We start from the raw sequence: 18,906 nt of genomic DNA on the forward strand, positions 1-18,906 counted from the left end.
GCTTCTAACAGTTAGTATTTTGTTTTCTTTGTAGCACTCCATTAAAAATCACGATCCGACCGGCCTTGAGACTCGATATGTAGAGAGGCACGGTCTCACTACATTGATCAATCGATTGTATAGACACGGCGGCCCTGTAAGTCACTCATCTTTCTTGTCCATAGTTACCATGTTTAATTAGAATGCATTATTGTATGGTGGATTGATGTGTTGTTGTTTCTTTTTTTGTAGAGTTCGTTCGATGCTCCTTTGCGACAGGATGAGCTTTCGGATGGTGAGGATATGTAGCTCACCCTTGGATCCTTAGAGCTCACACACCCTTCTTTTTTGGTCGCCTGATCTGTGTGGACATTTTCTATGTAGTAGTGATATCTTGTCATGATTGTACCAGTTGCTTTCATCATTATGTGATCATGTATTTATTTCATATATCAGTGTTATGATTTCAGTACACTTTGTTTTTGTTTACACCAGCATTGTACACAGTGCATAAACTATTTTGTATGGCCTAAATAAAGCACACAGTGCTATATGTGGCTGCCCTGCCACAAATTTTTTTCCCCTGTTATTGTCGCTATTAGCATCGCAAATTTACTTGCACGCATCGTTATTTGCATCGTTATTAGTGTTGTAGAGCGTCGTTATCAGTGTCGGTATCAATGTTGCGACACTGATACCGATGCAAATAGCGACGCTGATATTGATTGTTCTATGGTATCGCCAATAACGACGCTTTTTGCGACGACGGGGACAAATTTTGTTATTTACATTTTTGTCGCTTTTAATGTCGGTATAAGGTCTATATCTTGTAGTGAACAAAAGGTTGGGCTTGCAACAAATGGATGTAAAGATTCTCATAACAAGAAATTTGATTTATAACATGATAATCAACCAAGAGCAATGACATCTAAGGGGATATGGCTCTCACAAAGGCAGTACATCTTTGGACATGACGACTTATGGTATGGCTAATTGTAAGCCAATCTTAGTGAATCATGCTTAACTTAGAACTAACACTTCAAGGGGTTCAAGGTGAGACCATTTTCCTTGCAATGTTTAAAGATAGCTTGAAGCTTTTCCGGAATTTTAATCCAATTGTTGTGCTCATAGAGATCATCCTCAAATACTTCCAACCATTTGCAAAGCATGAAAATGCTACACATGAGCTATTGGAAAGTGATAGGAGTTTTGGTTAAGACCAATGGGCATTACTATGTATGTAAACACTCTCCATTCAATTATGAATGTTGTCTTGCATATATTATTTGGATGGACTTACACTTGGTAATAGCCCAAACATCCATCCAGGGAACTATAAGCTTTCTTTTTTGTAATCCTTTTCAACATGTGTTTTATGTAGGGTAGCAGATGATTGTTGCTTTTCATTGCTATGTTGGCCTTTTTATAATTCACATACACATTGATTTTTCCATTTTTTAAAAGCATGATGATGATAGGTGAAACCTAGTCCATATGCTCAATTTCATAAATAAATCATGCATTTAGGAGTTTGTCTACTTCCTCTTTGATAGTGTCCACAAGCTTAAGATTCATTACATAAGGATGTTGTTTCACATGCACCACATCTAGCACCATGTCATGAGTGATTGACAATGCTAGGGTTTATTCCTTTCCAGCTCTTTAATTGAACATGTAAATACAACTTTGAATTCCTTCAAGAGATTTACAAGATTTGTTTCTTCATCCTCAGTAAGGCCATTAACTATGAAGACTAGTCTCAGATTTTCCCTCTCTTCAGCTAAATCAACTTTCTTTACTTTGGTTGGTCCTTTAATTAGCTCTTTGGTTTGCCCTTGATGTTTTGTTGCTCCTAGCAACACTGCTATCCAATCTCTTTTCTTAAACTTCACGAATCCTTTTGGAAGATTTTGATGTTTCTTCTATTTCTTAGCATTAAAATTCTTAGCCATCTTTTTCATTTTCTTCTTTAGCCTTTTCAACTGTAGGTGGACTAGATCATCCTCATTTGGCATGTCAAATCTTAGATAGCAAATTGGATTTCAAGAATATTGTCAAAGTTGATTTTTGATTCAGGGTAAAAATCACACTTCTCATTGTTGGACAAGGGTGCTTCCCTTAGTAGTTGCAATTCGGATTCAACCCTAATATCTTATTATGCTACTAGATCTGCTCGGTTGAGTCTTGCTTACTTAGAATCTAGCACTTCAAGGTGCTCTAGCTAGGTTTTGTCATAGTCTATTTTGGTTATTCAAGCTTCCCATCCATAGACCATTTTCATATTTTCCCCATTATCTTGCCCATTAAAGCATATGATTCCAACTTCAAGAAACCAAAGGGAACACATTCCATGACATATATCTCTTTATATAGTGCTAGAACATGACTTGCAAATGAATCTTCTTTGACTTGTATGATTGGATCAACCGTATGCACAACCAAGTGCTCTCTGAAAGCATATATTTCTTTTGCATCCTCAAGTACCATAGCATCTTTCCTTTCTTGCATACTAGCATCTATACACTCCATCATCACATAATCAATAGACACTATTCCAATAACATCAGTTTAGCCAACTGATCTACATTGTCCACTATAGAATATATAGTAAACTTTGCTAGCACTGCATCAATCAATGCATATGTGTCCTAAACATCAACTAGCATATCAGAATACATAGAGGAATCCTCAATTAAGAACACTACATCTTCATAATCTTGTACCACAATGTTCGCATCTACAATTACAACTAATAGATTTATATCTATAGAACCAACCTGCATGTTAAGCAGCATAGAAGCATCCCTAGTCAAAACCTCTACATCATAAGTACTCTCTAGTACTATATCCATATCCGCATTATCCTTCATCTCCTTTGCATTCGGAAATAGAAGCTTAGATAATCCAATAGAAAAGTCATGAATTGGTATACAAAACTTGGCTTCATGAGCATCCTTAATTTCTTCTCAAGCTTTAAGAGCAAGCTTGTATCCTTCCCGAGTTGTTCCATACATCCATTGTATCTCTTGAACTTGTGCCTTGATCCTACTTTCAACACTACATTCGAAATATCAAATCTTGTAATCCTTTAGAATATCATACTACTGCATTATTTTGTCAAAAACTAAATCCACTTTCTTTGCAATCACTTGAAGTGTTTCCATTACCAAATCCTCCATCCATTTAGGTTCTTGTTCAATAGTTTTATATTCTTACATATTTATGACTTGGTGCTCATGTCGTGCAATAGATATCCAAATCTCTACACGTAGTCACCTGTATGTAATCTTTTAGTATCTGTATTTGATGCATACAAATATCCCTAGTAAGAAAGTCCTTGCCAACTTCATGATTACTATGGTCTCCAATCTTGCAATCTTGACACACCTTTTCACGTTGGGTTCACCACAAATATCAGAAAGATATGCGTGTAGGCTGAAAAGATGCGATGTCTTTGTGAAGAGATTCAAGAAAGAGAAGAGAAGAAAAAGAAGAAACTTAAGAGATTTTGCAAAAATTAATGAAAAACCCTTACATTTATTTCTACTTACAACTATCATCTTGTAGCTCACCCTAACCCAAGAAGAAACCACGTATACATTATGAGCATCCACTCATTACCCTAATCATCTTCACAGATATAAGTTTTCTTTGTACCTCTCTTTTCTCTAACCAAACACTCAGCATATAGACATGTTTCCAAGTTCCCAAGAACCTGTCATAGCACTCAAAATAACAAGGAAAGTCTTGCATAAACCATGTTTAACCAAATGCTCTTGCAAGGAACATTGCATTATCCAAGACAAAATTGGATCCGTAGTGATAATTCAAGAACAATCAACTCATGAAAGTCTCTCAAACCCTCTAATACAATTGTTCATTTAAGAGGATAAAACCAATCGCTCGCTTTGATACATTAAAATCCCTTCAGCTTAATGCAAGATGAATCCAAAAGGATCCAAGGCCAAAAGGAAAATCTGTCAGCGAGACTCAAAAGCAGTCCATATTATCTCTCTGCACTCCTACAGTCTGGTGTAGGTAAATTCAGAAAGATCATCGAATCAAATCTCGTCCCCGGGCAAGCGCCTTCGCCAAATATAGAAGCTGCAGGAAAAATACCAGTCACCCAGTTACCATAATGGCCTCCCCAACTCCAAGCGCAAAGAGATAGCCGCTTGTTTATATGTTGTCGCTTGGTGTGGTTATAACTTATAAGCTGCTGGTTTAGTGCAGAGTCTCAGTTTCCTCCTTAATACAATGAAGCCCACCACCCTGATCAATCCCAAAATATCACTTGCAGTCACAATAAGGCCACCACCTTATGCATAGTACTAAACCACCATCTGCACACCCTCGTGCGGATGATCAGTTCATAGACTTCAAAGCGGGCGCTATCTCTAACAAATCTACTATCACCTTCTTCTATAGACAATGCCACTTGCTGTCGAGGCTGAGCCACCGCCTTTCCGAAAACATCCACCGACTGATGATAATGCCATTAATGCAGGATCCCCACTCACAGCCAATAAAACCTCACCAGTTGTAGCAGCTGGAAAAGACGTCGCCACTCTCAGCATCTTCTTCATGCTCGTTTAGTCCATGGAATAATAGTATTGATGTCAGCTGTGATCAGCCTTTATTCTTCATCCTTGGAATCGTCTAGTCGAACAACATAATTGCTGGATCATCATGAATATCAGATCCTTCATCAACTTCATCTTTTATCGTTGAGCAAGCAAGCATACTATGACGACAGACAATTGTTGGCGCTGATGGATCTGATCACAAGCATTTCTCCCTCTATCCTCTTTCCCCATGCCAGCCTGTTGTGATACCACGACCCACGAATAGCCTTCCCCCACGAATAGCATAGATCTAGTTTGTCATCAGACTACAACTATCTTCCATAATGGAATGATTACAGGCACAAAGGCTCCCTTCATCTCGTCAGCAGCCCTCCATTATCTAGAAAAAGTCTCAACTAGTAAAAGTGGAACACTTTACAAGTTAGTGATCTAGTAAAATATTTATTTATAGAAAAATTTTAAAATTCCTAGTTGATGATCTAGTAAAATATTCCTAGATAAGAAAACTAGTTGAAACAATAGATATAGTAAAATTTTCCTATACAAGAAAACTAGTCGAAATAGTTAATACTAGCCATTACCACACTAATATATCATGTTAAGCAAACTAATCACGATTTGTTTACAATGTTGTATTGCTAGCAATAGAATTGTGATTGAATCCACTAAAAAAAATATCGTGAATACTACATTCTCTCTACTTCACCATGTTCTATAGCACCTAAGGTAGGCCTATAGTTGTCAAAAGACCATGGGTTAATCTGATTTTGATTTTATTTTGTAGCTCCCACATGCAACAAATCCTACTGCCTTGAAGCCTACCTTTTGCACAAAAGCTCTATCCTGGGAAAACCTTTGTCTTAAAGCCTACCTTGTTGCACTAGAGCCTACCTTTCCTACAAAAGCCCTATCTTGGGAGAACCTTTGTCCCATGCACACCCACGGGGGATTCACTAGTAGTAATAAGGAGACATCACCTGCGTGCAAGAAATATATGAAAATACCCCTTATCTACCCCCTATTTATGGGAACTTACCTTATCAAATGTACCTTCCTTCTCTTAAATAACCCCCCTTCCTTACACTCACGTGGTACCATATGGTAAATCCTAGTGGAGCCCCCGAGTGCACACCGTGGCTATGGTGGATGCTGACCCTGGTCCAATGATCAAAGATCATGAACAAGAATCTAACCACCTCTCAACACTTGCCAATCTCTTTGCCCCATCAAATTGATCCAACAATGAAATAAATGTCTATACAGATGAAGATGTAGCTGATCTTGTAGCTAATCTTACTGCCCCAATGCATGGCAAAGAAGGAGAAGATACAGCAACAAACTTGCCAATGAGGATGAAGCACAAATATGTACCTTACTGCTGTTGTTCTATTACCAAATGATGGTCAAGATAATTCCATGTGTCCATCTTTGTCAAAATATGAGTAAACTTCTCAGTAATGTATGAAGTGTGGTAGTCAAAAACAGGGGTCCATCCATTACCAATCTGACTAGGATGACTCATAATTATCCTTTCTTCTCAACTGCCTTTATGACATCCATGATGGAAGAATTTTAGTCTGTCCCATTAAGCATCAAGTTAGTTTCTTATTTACATTCATCAACTATTGATTAAGCTTCCATAATACCACTGCCTCGGGGGATTCACTATATATATATCCTCTATATAACGTGTGCTCATGGCCTATTTATAAATATCCTAATCTGTGAATTTTTTTTGAATAAAACACAACCCTTTTCTATTTAATCTGTAAGCAACACCTTTATATGACACCCTTCTGTATGTAAAAATTGTATAAAAATGGTGTTTTAAAAACCCCTTATCTTGAACTCACGTTATATATACATATATTTACGAGTGACCCCCCCCTCCCCCCTCCCGGAGACCACTGGACAAAGTAAAACTATTATAATCTCTATTACAACTATCTATAAACCTCAAATTATTTCAGTCCCCTTATCTTTTACTAAATGAACTCACACATAAGCCTAAAATCAAGTCCTTAACCCTCTTCCCAATATGTTTCATGCCATAGCAATCATCACTAAGCTAATGTTTTACCATCTTACACAATCAATGCCTATCTATTCAACCCTGAAATACACAATCCTTATAGCAAGTAGAATATTATGACATATTCCTCAATAGAATCTCTTGCTTTCTCCATATAGCAGGCCTATAATCCAATTTACCTAGATACAAGTCTCAATACATGCCTTTAGATCTATAGCAATCATCACTAAGTGAGTCCTTCTTGCTAATGTTACCCATGGCACAAATTTGTCCTAGCTGATAAGGATGAAGTAGTCCTTCCTACTGCTGTTACTCATGGCACAAATTTGTGCCTTACTGTTGCTGTTCTATTACCAGATGATGATGGTCAAGATAGTTCCATCTGTCCTTTGTCAAAATCTGAGTAAACTTCTCAGCAATGTGTGAACTATGACAGTCAAGAATAGGGGCACATCCATTACCAATCTAAGCAAGATGACTCATAATTATCCTTTCTTCTCAACTGCCTTCATGACATCCATGATGGAAAAATTTTAGTCTATCCCATTAAGCATCAAGTCAATTTCTTATTTACCACAATCCTTATAGCAACCACATTGATACAACACTTAATGATAATACACAGTTATAGGACCTTCGCAACCAAACTTTGATCTACCTGAATATTGGTAGTCTTCACATCGTGATGAATGATATCATAAGAAGCATGTGTATCTAGATAATGAAGACCCCTTGTTGGACCAATGCATATATCTAGCCTCTTCTTCCATTGGAGAGGAGAGGAACCTACACCATAGAGATGCTCTCTCAATGGAACCTTAGCCCTATAGTCATTCACAAGAACCAATTTTGAATACTCCTCACAGAACCCTATGAGAGGGACTAGATAGCGATGTTGGAGCTTCAATCTCTCTTTTGGAACTCATACACACCATTCTCAAAAGACGTATTTCCTTTCTTTACTACTACCATGGTGCAATAAGTACATCAAATTTAGGTACATCATAGGGGGTGAAAGGGGTACCTTTGTGTGACATAGCAACGTGATCTTTGTATGTTTCTTCCATAGGGTGACAAGGCTACCTATGTGACACAGCAACACCAGCTCTATATGAACCTTCCAAGAGGCAGTAATCAATACTTTGTGTCGTAGATTGGTCCTCGCATGATGCACCCTTGAAGCTGGCCTTTACCCTAGCTCCAAGTTCCTAAATATTATGGATAGTATAAACATATAATTCAACTAATTAGAATACATAAAATAGATCAAGATACAAAATGATGTCTCATAATATGCCCAAATGACTATTGTTGTACTTGCCTTGTGATGAAGCATTAGTGGTCCACAATTAACCCTTCACACCAAAAAGTGATGAATCAATGAGTGTCCAAAAGAACAAGATAGCAATAAAACATCTAAAAACAAAAATAATAAAGGTTATTGAATTTTTAAGTTCATTACCCAATAGCTACACCAACATCCATTTAGAATGTTATGTACAAACAGGTAGTGCCATTTCTTACTGACTGCTCTAAATATCCAAAGATTGCTGGTTGATTTGAGCACGCTTGCACAAAAGCAGTATTCTTATTTCATTCCTGAATAGGATACCATTCATCTTGCCATAGCATTATTACTGCTGACCTAACTCCAACAATCTTTATAACAAGAATGTGGCACGATTTTCCTTCCAAATACATAGTAGACTTACATAAGATTATCCCCCTATATGACTTAAAGCCTCTGCTTTGTCGATGTTCATGTATCTGGTTGTCCCAAAAGTCCTCACCCACATAGTTGACAAGTCCTCACCCACATAGCTGACGTCTCGCAGCAAAGGACCTCTACTCTGTTGATGTTCCTGCATTCGATTTTCCCAAAATTCCTCGTCCCCGTTGCTGACGTCTTGCAGCAAATGACCTAGCAATAAGAAACATGGCCAAGCTATTAAGCTAAGCTTAATTGTTTATTGTGAAAGAGGATATTTGATAAGATAAGCTTAACCAAAATTGAGGATCTTCTCAACTACGTTGAATGACAAATACCCACTAAGAAGAGGCTATTGTTCAATAGACCATTTACAAAATCCAAATTGGGAGTTGTTATGAGAAAAATGAAGATGAATAAGTATCTTGTTCTAGATACTGAATTCCACTAAAGTTTATGGGGTACTTGTGCAAAGGATCTATGTTGTATGCTAAAGTAGTTTAACAAGTAGGGAGAAATATTGGAGTATTTCAAATATAGTGCCCTAATCAAGTTAATTCCTAACTTCTAAGTCAAGCCCCCTAAGTTCCTAAATTAGTTCAGCAACCAAGTAGGGAGAAATATTGGAGTATTTCAAATATAGTGGCCTAATCAAGTTAATTCTCTCTCACATGTTCAAAAGAGCCAGTCTTCTTCACACTTCTAGTAGGCCTTTTGGAAGCTTCCCTCTCTTCTCTACACATAGCTGCTCCTCCACAACACTCTGGCTTTCCAATTCCCATATCTTCATAGATGACCTCAACAAGATCTAACAAAATCAATACTCTATCCTTGCCACCTTTGGCACATAACAACCCATCCAAAGGAAAAAATTGTGAATTCAGATCAAGATTTTGGATTTATAAATCTGAATGAAGCGATCAAGTTATAGTTGGGACATGCTAGGCAATCTTCAATAAGAAGAGAAACGATGAATCCAATCGACTTGAACTCCCTTAGTTGTTGGAAACTGCCACAAGCTTTCAAGATGCAAACACATTGATCTGCAAAATCTCTCAGCACAAACACATCACATTCAGAACTCCCTTAGTTGCTAGAAACTACCACAATAAAAATAAAGTGTGGCTAATTGTATTATTCAGAACCATTAAATAACTGCCAAGGGCTCAACAACATAGTTAGAGCTAAAAACTGGCATCACACATCATGAATACAAGGCCTCCCAAGGCCATTTGGGGGGATTGGGAAAGAGAAGCCAAGGATCTAGGCAAACCCGGTATGAAGGAACAACTGCCCAAGCTTTATTGATGTTGAAGCATCTCCTTGAAGCTTCTCCCAACCCACAAGCTCTTCTCAAGCTCATATGCTACCACAAGCTCCAAAATAGTGGAACAAGACCCTACCAACATGTAGGCAACAAACCATACTCTACAGAACATAAAATCTTTCTCAAACCACTTCATAAACTATATGAAGTTTACCACCTAGTATTGAGAGAGGAAAGATATGCTCTAAATTTTCAAACACAATTCAATGCATTATTGGAGCAAACATACTCACTAAAAAATTTCATTAGACCACCCCTAAGCACGAAAGTACCTAGCAATCCCAACCTAGTTACAAGTTGTCTTCATTTGCAACTGCAAACTGAATGGCTTCTCTCTTCCTTCAAGTACTTGTTGTGGTTTGCCTTCATAAATGGATCCAATTATCTCTTTCTTTACATCTTTGAAGTAGATCAGCAAAACCATCACTTTTGATGCCTATAACTTTGATGAAATTAGATACTTTATGACTACTTCTCATTTAAAAAATTTCATGCCCAATCTCTTTTAAGATTATCTAGCTAGTAAGGAAGTCACTTTCAAGACCTTGTTGATTGAGGAAGGGGAGTAAATACTACTACTTTTTGTAAGTGATCTAGAAAATCTTTCTTGATCACAGCATATAAGAGATGTGTTGAATGGTAGAAAGAAAGTGGCATTAATATCTGCTCATGTTCATAATTAATCAGTCCTATCAATTGATTTCCCTAAAATAAATGTTCCTTACTCCAATGTTGCTACTCATGCAATTTAGTACTAGAGATTATGCTTTAATTTCCCCTTTTTAGCTTAGCTGTGACTTCCCCTTGAATTCTTCTTCGTATGAGTTCAAAATTCCTAACCATCTTCTCAGAACTTTCTTCTCCATGGCTTTGGAATTCTCTATTATCTTTTTTTAGGCCTATCCAATGCTCCTAATGACGATTTTTCCTTAGCAGTTAAAATAAAGAAAATATAAAATAAGGTATTTTGAATTTATTGTTTTGATCCTTTGTACCACTTGACTTCCTTTTCAAGTCTTATACTGCTTGAATATATCTTCTTTGAGTTTTAATATCAAGGTGCTCCTAATTTCCCATCAAGCAGAGTACATTATAGATGCATGAGAAATACACTACCAAGTTGAGTCTAATATGCTTCTTGACATGAGATTCTAGGGCATAGTTGCTACTTAAGATGGATGCCTATTGAAACCCAAAACAACTTACTTGTACCAAGCTACTCGAGAGGATTACCACACAACCTACTTGTACCAAGCTTCTCAAGAGGATAGGTTGAGGAGTGTACTAGATAGCTTGCATGAACCAAGCTCAAAGGACTATGCCAGGGGACTATGTTCAAAGGACTATGTGGTGAACAATGCATTACATGAATTTATGCAATGGGGCTAAGTCTCCTCCTAGTGATCTAGAATTGTGCATGTGCTTTAGTCATTTACTAGAATTTCTTCAAACTATTTTGATAGACAAAGATATAGATAATTGCATGTTAGGCTTTAGATTTGCAAGCGTAATCACTACATAAAGGGCATCATTAAAGTTTTTTAGTTGCTGTCTTTAATATAACACACAAATTCAAGTGTATCTGCCTATGGGTGGTCTTGATTGCATTGACCATCCCTCTCTCATTGTTGGCCATTACCTTGGTTACAATGCGGAAAACAAGAGTCCTACTTCACTTCTAGTGTCTTATATGATAATCTAGGCTATGAATCTTCAATCTTCATTAATCTCACTAGATTCATGATGCCAAAATTAGGACTTTCCTATGCATGTATTTTTGGTCATTATTGCATGTTACTTGACTCATAGCATACATAATGTACAAGATAATCAAATAAATTCCTCCATCATATGCTCAGTAATTAAGGCCTAAATGCTAGAAATCTTGAAATCACCTAAATTCTTTAGAATCAAGCAACTACAGCTCCAATTCTTCTACTTGGAAGCCTGGATCCCTTATTACCAACTTTTGCTAACTCATTCAATCCTAGGTAAATAAGCTTGCTTTTGCTCACATTAGTCACAACCCTAGATAGCTCTAGAAAACTTTCATACACTTTCATCAAATACATCTACTAGTTGCTTCTCTACTTGCACAATATTGGTCAGTTATTGTTGGCAAAGAATTGGGAGACTAAGTGTTTTCTTAATGGTATATGAAGCCCCTTGCTTACTCCATGTTGCACCTTCAAATCCAAATTCCTAAGCAAAGGGCTGATGATTATGATGGCAAAGAGTAATACCTAGGTTCCTCCTTTTGAGGCTTATTTATTTCCTTGAATTTACCCTTCTCAACCTATGTCTTTTCATTTTTGCTTCTTTTGAAGTTCTTCCTTATCTCCACTATTTTCTCATTGGCTTCTTCTTAGCTCAATTCCTTTTTGGGCATTCCTTTGCAAAGCACCCATCTTCTTTGCATTTGAAGCATGTATCCAAGAAGAGGGAGAATTTGACATTGACCAACAACTCAATCGCACTAGGATAAAAAAGCTAGAGCATCTCAAGGATCTTCTTCCTCTTATCCCAAGGTATGAGAGGCCACTTGCTCCACTAGTTGATATTATTGTAAGAACATAGAGCACTCTACCTAGCACTTCTACTAGCACATTAACTTCTCCATCTAACAAAGTAGGAAGTCCATGAAAACTAGCCCATATTGGGCATTCAATTTGCAAGACCTCCTCAAGAATAAAGTCAACATGCCATGGAAGCCTGTAAACAAGGCTCACTTTAAGCCAAACAAGTGAACCCAAAACCCAATCTCTTTTTGCTTTAGATAAAATCAAGACCCAAAAGAAATCTAATGGCAAGCAAAACAATGTGAGCACCACTTTGATCCATAGGTGAGCCAAAACAATCTAGCAAACTCATCCTCAAGGGGGACCTTCCCTTAAAATATATGTACATGTTGCATAGAGAATACTTAGCATTGCTTTGCTGAATGCATGGCAACAAGGATACCACTCATGCACATAGCACTTGCTCCCCAAATTCTATTGTGACTCTCTTTTAATTCTCATTGAAATATTTTTGGTCACCCCACATCTTCTTCTCTAGCTCTTCCATGTTCATTCTAGCAATGGCAATGTTAGCATAATCCATCTCCATCCCATTGTCTTGCTTCTACTACTTTATGTTTGTGCTATGTGTTCCATCATCTCTTACTCCTTGTTCACCCCCCTGAATATGCTACATGCATAAAAGTTAATATAGCTATCCTAGTTAATAGACCATGTGCCATATCTGTCTATTGAGAGCTCCCCTCTTCAAGTTTCCACATACTCAAGAGGTTCTATGTCTTTCATTTAAGGAAAAGGTTGTCTACAAACTCTCTCCTGAATCATCCTATTTAGGTGCTTGGCCATATCATTTTGGGGTCTCAAGGGGGTCACCCATGAATATATGTATGTATCATGTGAGTGAAAAATACAAGATTTTGAAAACACTATTTTTATACATTTTTAATATATAGAATGGTGTCATATAAAGGTGTTATTTAGAAATTGAATATAAAAGGATTGTGTTTTATTCAAGAAAAAATCACATATAAGGATATTTATAAATAGGCCTTGAAGGCAAGTGATATAGAGGATATATACATAGTGAGCCCCTCAAGTTTGGGGTGCAGTGTACAGGGAAGTCAACTAATGCTTAATACCCTTCTCATTGCAAAACTGCTCAAAGGATTTAGATACATACTCACCCCCATTATCAGATTGTATATGCATTTTAGCCTATACCCAGAGTGGTTCTCAACAAGAGCAAGCCAATGCTAAAGTGTAGCCAAGACCTTATGTTTTTGCTTTATGGGATATGTCCAGACCTTATGTAATTAATCATCAATGAAAGTGATGAAATACTTCATGCCACCTAACAAATTGAAGGGCATAGGTACACACATATCAGAATGAATAAGAGCTAGAGGCTCACCCATATGCGTAATGCTAGACTTATTATGTGAACTACAGGTTTGCATGCCATAAAGACAATGATAACAAAAATCAAAAAAATTATATTCAAGGGGCAAAGGATACTGCAAATCAGTAAGCAATTTCATTTTCTTTAATAATGACACGTGCCCAAGGTGATGATACTATAATAATACATGTGGTACTGCAACCACTAGCAAAACATGGTTGATAGACCCAAATACAAGAGATAAAGAGTTTCAAACTTGGCACATGCCAAGATAGGGTTTCCACATGTAATCTTTCATGAGGAATCCCCAAAGGATATAACATAACTTGCATCATCCAACTACCCACAATTAGAAAGTAGGCTTTTAGTCAAAGTTGGAACATGGCATACATCATGCACAATAAAGATAGTGCTTGAAGAAAACTGTAGTTGGACATCTCCAATATCCATAATACTACTTGAACCAAATTGTAGTTGAATATCTCCAATACCATCAATATCCCAATGCTAAGTCATTACGCGATCCTCGTGCTACAATAAGAGTGGAATCACTCTTGATGAGAGGTAGCATGAAATAGATCCCTTGAATAAATTATCGAATATTGAGCATAGGTGGATGAGGTGTTAGTCAACTACAAAACATCAAGAGAAGCGGTTGCAAGTATCATCATTAGAATCACTCTACATAGCATTAATATCTTCAATCTTGATGATGGACTTTCTAGGGACAATGTTGCAATCATCATACTTTTCTTGCACTTTACCCTTTACCTTTTCCTTGCACTTGTCATCATGCATTTTATGGCACTATGGTCGAATATGACCTTGCTTTCCACAATAATGACAAATCAATGAAAACTTACAGCCACGAGACTTACTACAAGACTATCCACGTGACTAAGAATGAGACTTCTGAGAGTCTCTCCCACAGTGGTCATTACAACTCTTAGCATTATTACCTCTGACTATCAAAGCATGAGAAGTATAGAAAGTATAAACATTATTTGTGCTAACCTTTTCATTGAATGGTGCACTCTCTACATCTTACAATTTTAGCCCATCAATAAGCATATTTACACACATAGTAATATAGAATATGTCCCATGACTCAGACAATGTAACTAGCATGAACAATGGCAAAAGATTATCCTTAAAGCCAATCCCCTACAAAGACAAGTGGTTGAAAATAGAATGAAACTCATTCAAGTGTGCGGACACCAAAGTTTCCCTCCTTCATACAAAGTTCCATGAGTTGCGTTAGCCAACACATCTAAGAGGCAACGCTCTGCTTGTCATAGACATTACGAGTCTTATCCCATAACTACAAGGCAATATGACTTTTAGAGAGAATAATATAGTCAATGAATTTCTTAAAGAGTGAAAAAATGATTGTAGATTTACATAACTCATCCAATTTAACCCAATCCTCTACATCAAAGTATTTGGCCTTTACATCCTCATGTCTCAATGGCTTAATCTACAATTTTTGCACTATAACCTACCAGAATTTGTGCCTTTTAATAGCTATAGTTAGTGGCATCCAATTTGTCAATGTTAAATATAGCATTGTCATTTGATCCACCAACCAAAATGTAATAAATGAAAATAAAGTGTGAGACAAACAACTTAATACTGTAAATAACACCAAAATATGTCAAAATTGAGAATAAGATAGTGATCCAAAGAGATGAAATCAACAAAGAGTAGGGTTGTCCACTAACTACCAGTAAATGAGAGTCAAGTCAAAGCATCTTCCCTCATAAGTGACGCAAAAAACTACAATTACAACATGCTAAAAATTATTATAACAGTAAAACCAAAGACACGTGCGAGCAATCAACTGATAGAATCCAATGTGCAACTGCCAAGTATATCCCACAAGAAGCAAGGTATGTGCGAACAACTAGTAGTCATCGAGGTCCCAAGAATGGTCAAACCCAATGTATCAAAGTGGGATATATCCCATAGGTGTAATTGACATGGATATAGTAGGTTTCAAGATAATGGAAGAGAATTGCTAGATACATGACTAACTAAGAAAGTGTAACAAAAGCTCAATACATAGCAAAAGGAGGTGTACGTATGACGAACTGACATAGGTAGGTGTTGAGCTTAATGTAATGATCAAATCGGTCCACTAGGCAGCAATTGCAATCATACAACATCCAAAGAGCATAAAATAATTCAATCGAGTCCCATCGTCTCAATGAAGTAGGCTCAAGCTCAATTACAAATATCCAAATCTCTATTTGACATCCAAGTGTCAAGCAAGCTCCCACTCAAACAAAGACTAAATGCCAGATGACATTCGAACATCCAAGATACATGTGACATACATTCGGGAGAATAAGGCCCAATATCTCCTTCAAGCTCTTACTGTAGCATCCAATATAGTAGCCAATAGCATAAATCACAATCAACGTTAGTGTAACCACACCCAAATCACGACTCAAAAGCTCTCAATAAGTATAGCCAAGCATGTACCATCCATGGAAAGAGGCATACAGGTTCATTAATAAAGTGGTGTATTGACGTGTTATTATACCACTCAAATGATAGTGAAAACTGAGCTATTTTGATCTCAAATCACTCCAAAAGCATTCCACAACATCAATATAACAACCCCCAATGATCGGGCATATGTGGGCATCCAAGTATCAATAGAGTTCTAGACAATGAGGTATATGCTGTCCTTATGTGTATTACAATAGCAAGGTTGTCATTAACACCGAGAAAATTTTTTATCCCACAAGCTCCAAATGATGCCCAAACTCATGTCAAAGGTTTTGAGTACAATGCCAAATTATTTCCCATGACCAAGAGTAAGTGCCACAAGCTGGAGATAAGGTGGGATGGATTAGAAATAGGGACATGAATGTAGACAAAAACACATTGATTGCTCTCATTATGTCTATTTTCAATGTTGAAAAAGGCAATGGAGCTCTAGAGGAACTTTGAAGTGCTCAAGCAGGCCTAATGAAGCTCTAATACAAGGCCAAGAATACTAGGAAGAAAGTGAGCATCAAAGTTTACTTCTTCAAGCTGAATCCATGACTACCATGAGTGTGAACTGCTATAGATACTCACAAGTTGAAGTAGACTGAAGGAGAAGTGCCTCAAACCAATGCTCTAGTACCACTTGAAGGGAAGGTGGAAGCATGGGAGGTGTGAGTTATGGTGGATGGAGCAAGAGACAAAGAGAGACACACAAGATGTGGGAACTCCAATCGTCACAATGTGTGACCGACCTCCCTTATTCTATTAGTCATTGAAAAATTAAAGAATGAAGTGACAGTATTGGGTGCCATCCACTTGCAGTGTAAAGGTATATGGGTACTATTAGTGTAGTAATACATGGGCGGTGTAGGCACAAGCACCTTGCCACTAGTAGACTTTTTGTTAGACACAATGGTTTCCTAATTTGTATCATTATAACTAAGTAACTGCACCATCAAGCTAGCCTCATAAAAGATACTATAATCGAATATTGCCTTAAAGTGCTATAAGATACATCTCACACTATCCAAATGAGGCTTATGAGGCACTTGCATAAACTAACTCTCCAAGCCAACTGTGTAGTTACAATCTGGCTTGTTAATAGTAGTGAAGATTAAACTTTCCACCATCTTCTTGTACATTGTGGGATCCTCCAATATCTCACCCATATAAGCACTTAGTTTTACATTCTGATCCAATGGTACTCAAATTGACTCACAATCATCCATACCATATTTCATCAACATATCTAAGATATGTTGCCTTTGTGAGACCTATATCTCCTTAGATGTTTTTATGATCTCAATTCCAAGAAAGTACCTCAGCTCTCCCAAATCTTTCATGTTAAAATTTTTCTTGAAAAGACTCTTCACATCTCCAACTCTTGCACATTATTATCCCCAAAAATCAAAACATCCATATACAACATAATCACAACAATGGCCTATCACTTTGACACCCATAAAGTGAGTGATCTACATTTACAACATGAAAACGAATAGAGACAAGATAATATGCTATCTTGTCATGCCATCTCTAAATACTTGTGTTAGCCCATACAAGGCTTTGCATAGCCTACACATAATCGGGGTAAACCATGCTCTCATAACTCTATGGTTACTCCATATACACTTCTTGCAACTCACCATACAAGAATGCATTATTTACATCCATTTGATGGAAAAACCAACCTTTTTTTGTAGCCACTAAAATGATAGCTCTCACAATTGGCATCTTTTCCACTGGAGCAAAAATCTCCTCATAATCAATCAGTCAAAAGAATGTCCTGGCGAATGTTCCTTCTACAGCCTTAGTACAAATTATGATGATGACCACGTCCTATGCACAATACAATTAAAATTATATCTATGATATTGAGAAAAATCAAGATGCAAGTTTTAACACCCTTGAGAGCAATTGTTTTCCATGTAATACGTGTTTCTTCATGCTTATGCAAGCTATTTCTTCTTAGCACACCTTGAGATACCATCCCTTGCAATAATTCTATTTTACAACCAAGAAGGTATTGGCACATATACCTAGGAGTACAACTTTATGAGTCAAATACGAAGATTTTTAACTCTTTCTATGAGTTACTTAGCACATATATCTACTCTTCGTGTGTGGCTCAGTGCATGCGTTGTCATCTTTGTGATTTTATGAGTGAGAATGACCCATAAGTTATGGGTAGCTCTCTATCGAAATAACTCTAATTTCATCCACCGATTTATTCAATTTTATGCAATAAAATATGATCATTTCAATAGACCATTTCAATGCAAGGAATCACTATCTTTCTTAAGTTGAAACTATCTCCTTTATCTACTATTTTCTACGTAGGAAAAATTATTGATATCACTTGATTATTCAAGGATGTATTATCTACACCCAAGCCTGAGTTGTTGTTTATCATATCGCCTTGACTTTTAACTCCGTTGAGGTTTGTGGGTTTTCCATTGATGTGAGGCAATATTCACTTGGGGACCATTCGAAGACTCTAATAATCTCCGACTAGGGTAGCTTGAATCCACTCCTCGCGCATGCATCCTTGGTGGGTGGTTTGCTCCTTACGAGAGAAGATATTGCGTGGAAACCCCTCTCAGGGGGGGGGAGGTTTGAAACCACTAGAGGTTCTCTCTCTCTCTCTCTCTCTCAGAGACTCCCTTTCTCTCTCCCTCTCACTCACTCTCTCTCTCTCAGAGACTCTGTGTGTGTGTGTGTGTGTGTGTGTGTGTAGCTTGATAGGGAGGGGGTAGAGATGGTAGCCATCATTCCAAGGAGGGGGGTTTTATAGGGAGGAGGAGGGGTATTATTGGGGGGAGGGGAAAGGCCTAATGGAGCCCTCTCCTTACCCTCCATC

Source organism: Lygodium microphyllum, chromosome 13 (assembly GCF_053477565.2).
Source record: "Lygodium microphyllum isolate KBCC chromosome 13, Lygodium_microphyllum_v1.1.10, whole genome shotgun sequence".
In the NCBI taxonomy this organism is placed as follows: Eukaryota; Viridiplantae; Streptophyta; class Polypodiopsida; order Schizaeales; family Lygodiaceae; genus Lygodium; species Lygodium microphyllum.